The 4001-nt window shown below is 42.1% G+C and overlaps 1 non-coding gene across 1 annotated transcript; it reads left to right on the forward strand.

Moving 5' to 3' along the window:
• Window positions 1-3576: 3576 nt before the first annotated feature.
• trnap-ugg (transfer RNA proline (anticodon UGG)) lies at window positions 3577-3648 on the forward strand. The gene has a single exon. It is a non-coding gene; the product is annotated as a tRNA-Pro (tRNA).
• The last annotated feature ends 353 nt before the right edge of the window (window positions 3649-4001 follow it).

Below are 4001 nucleotides of genomic sequence, written 5' to 3' on the forward strand. Positions count from 1 at the left end.
ACACGCACACCTCTTTCAATAGTTGTATTTTTTTTAAACATTTTTACAACACACATACCTGTCATGTTCTTTCCTGTACTTGAATACTTATTCAATTATAATATTTTCATAGTCAGTTGTTTATTAATATCTCATTTAGACTTAATCTGTGTAACGGCTGTCGTAGAGAGGGGACCAAAGCACAGCGTGTTGATTGCTCATGATGAATATTTATTTTAACTCAGAACAATAAAGAAAAAATAACAAAGAGAAAACGAAAGCGCACAGTTCTGTCAGGTACAGAAAACTAAACAGAAGACAACTACCCACAAACACAGGTGGCAAAAACCCCTACTTAAGTATGATCTCCAATTAGAGACAACGAGGACCAGCTGCCTCTAATTGGAGATCATCCCCCAAAAAACTACATAGAAATAGAAAACTAGACCCCAAACATAGAAATACAAAACATAGAAAACACAAAACACCCCCTGTCACGCCCTGACCTACTCTACCATAGAAAATAACATCTTACTATGGTCAGGACGTGACAATCTGCTCATTTCTTCCCTACACCTTCGCTAAGACAAGATGAAAGTAAAAACACATTCTCTTCCTAATTTGTTTTTTTTCCCACCTGTATTTTGTCAGGCCAGTGAACATGGTGGTAAACTGTACTATTTGTATAGACCCTAGGTTACCCTTTCCCTTAGTTATCATACTAACTGTATGTCGTATAACCTTAATTAGTGCTCCTGCTCACCTGATGTACCATGCCAGGTGTGTATAATACTGATGTTAATGAGAGAGGGAAGGGGTTTTAAGGTGTGGTCTTTACTCCCAAATGTCACTTAAATATAGCTTCCAAATGAAGAGAGACAATGATACATAAAGTAATCTGGGGGAAAAATGCAATTTTATGGACAACGGTGGATGGTTCTTAAAATAACCTTTGTATTATTGGGCTCTTCAAAGAGCTGTTTCACTCCACGGCATACTGCCATGGGATGAGAAGTAGGTGGTCAGCTTCTCCCTCACCTGGAGTGCCTGTCTGGGGGCGTTGTTGGCACCTGCCCTGGTTACATCAGGAAGGTGACCATTTGGCGTGCCCATCTCCATCCGGAGCGGCTCCTGGAATGACCTCCGCAGGTAGTTGTGGAGAACACATGTGGCCTTCACGCAGGCATCGACGTTTGAGGGGCTGAGACCAAGCACTCTCCGATACATTCTCCACCGGGCTGCCAGAATCCCAAAGGCGCATTCAACAACTAACCTTGCCCTGGACAGTCGTTTGTTAAAGATCCTTACAGGCTTTGGCAATGGCAGCTGGTGTAGGGCCTCATGTGGTTGGGTCTTAAAGGGAAGGCCTCAACGCCGACGAAGACGTGGGGAACAGGTCCCAGGTCTTCAGCCCCAGGGAGTGATGCAGGTGGGGGAATCTCCAGGGTGCCATCCTGAAGTGCCAGGCCAAAGGCAGAGTCCCGGAGGATCCCGCCATCACTTCCCTTGCCGTAAGCACCAACACGGAAACAGTAGATGGCATCTACTACAGCGAAGAGTACAACTGAATATGTACCCTTGTAGTTGTAGAATTACGAACCTGAGCACGGTGGAGCCTGAATTACTACATGTTTCCCGTCAATGGAGCCAAGACAGTTGAGGAAATTTCACCTCTCCAGGAACACGGCAGCGATGGCCCTCCAGTCTTCCTCCTTGGGGACAGGCATGTATTCACCAACCAGACAGTCCCAAATGGCTTGTGCCACAGAGGGGACAATGCCTGCCACCATGGACCGTCCAACTTGGAAGCTGAATCCAATGGTCATGTAGGAGTCCCCTGTCGCCAAGAATCTGAAATATAATTCAAAATAATGATCAATATTGTGTGTAACTTGAATTCCACACACATATTATATCTACTCATATAGCTACCTCATTACAGTTTATTATGCTCTACTAATTATATTGTAATACTCATCAACCATCATTAACAATGCCTTGAAACCGTACAATTCAGTCTATGACTATATCAATAAACTGTAGCCCAGGCCAACTCTACTCTTAGAAAGAATGGTACTATCTACTTAAAAGGGTTCTCTGGCTTTCCCCATAGGAGATCCCTTTTTGGTTCCAAGTAGAACCCTATTGGGTTCCATGTATAACATTTTCCCCAAAGGGTTATACCTGGAACCAAAAATGGTTATCCTATGGGGAAAGCAGAAGGACACTTTTGGAACCTTTTTCTCTAAGAGTGTGTGAGTCCAATAAGAATGTAATGAATGACTGTAACTTTCTTGAACATGGGTCCTGGAGAAGACTAGCCTACCTTCATCAGAGCAGAAGGCACCCCAATTTTCTTTTCATTTGGTAACATTGCATAATTAAAAAAGGATTATAAACCAACTTTGGGAAAAGTTATAGTCATAATGAACATTATGTAAAAGTACATCTGATGTCTAATAGGGACTATTAACTAGAGAGCCCTTTAGCTAGCTAGGTTGAACATAAAAACAATGTATCAAATATCAATCAATTATGGTATCAAAGGCTTTAAAAATGTACTAGAATGTAGCTTACCGGAGACAAATCCCCAGGCGTTCAACTGGGCTGATGGATTCCCGGTAGTTGATATCCATCCGGGTGATCCTGTCTCCAACCATCTGGAGCAGGTGATCGAACTGGCTTCGGTCCAGACGAAAGTAACTTCGGAATTCCTCTCCAAACAGTCGAAGCTCTTGAATGAGACGGTGGAGCTCCCCTGCCTGCTTTCGGGACTTTAACCATCTCTGGACCCACACAGACCTGCGCTTTCGGTGGGGCTGGTCCTGGCCCAACAGCGTGATCAAGACCACCTTCCTCAACGTTGCTCTCATTCTTGAAAGAGCCGACTCTGCTATCTTGACTATTTATTATGCATTTCACTCCAAAGCTGCATTTTGGAGGGAAATTATATTATAGGCTCTCACAATTAATTTGTGGATGTCATCGAATAAATAATATACTTGGCAAATAAATGAATAAAAAATGTAAAGAAATTCTCCAGTCAAACTGTTTTTATTATTTAATCCCACATTTTTTTTACTGGATATGTGTGCAACAAAAATTCAACATTCACATTTTGCTACTTTCTGTCATGTCTACGCATACAATTTGATGCATACGTTCGATTTACACAGAACGTACTGCAACTAACTCTGCAACGCAATGCTGCAAGGCAAACGCAGCGTTCCATTGGAAATGAATGTACTTTTGGTGTGTCGAAACGCAATGACACAGTCGGTGTGTTCGAAGCGTAACTATGTAGCAAGCTTTCTCCCGGCAATGAGGAAATGAATGAACATCAGTGCTCGTGAAACTTCGGAGGTAGAATTTGTGCACCAAACATTTTTTACAAGATATTAAGGCAAGTTGGGTGAAATTGAAGTATGTAAAGCCAGGGTTGGTTTCATAATAAAAAAGAAAAGTCTGTATTTTCCAAGCTATTAATTTGCCGCAACAACGATGGTTACAAATTCATCCCAGACAAAAAATGTCATGTGCTTGGTGTCTTCACGTTTGGTCTGTAGTAATATATCACCATCAGTAATTGATATACGTGGCTCGTTGGTCTAGGGGTATGATTCTCGCTTTGGGTGCGAGAGGTCCCGGGTTCAAATCCCGGACGAGCCCAATTTTTGCCACCGTAGTCCTCACATTTTATTCAACATCTTCCGTATGTTGTAGCAAGACAATTATCATAAACTGTTCTTCCCTCGAACATTCGCATCGTCTGTCCATGAACGCATCTTGATCTGGAAAGTGTTTTTATAGGTTGCTTTACTAATTATGTTGCCAGCCGTGACCTCTAAGACTGAAAGTAGGCCAAATCACACTTGAAAATGTCTTGTCTCAGAAATAACACAGGGATGGATCTAACCTCACGTTTAGCTATTTCCAAATGTTGATTTAAATAAATGTACAGGATACTTGCTGTATTATAGCCCAATGAATGACTGTTGTTATACTGATCTCTTCTGGCCTTC

This window comes from Salmo salar, chromosome 14 (assembly GCF_965601325.2).
Source record: "Salmo salar chromosome 14, fSalSal1, whole genome shotgun sequence".
In the NCBI taxonomy this organism is placed as follows: domain Eukaryota; kingdom Metazoa; phylum Chordata; class Actinopteri; order Salmoniformes; family Salmonidae; genus Salmo; species Salmo salar.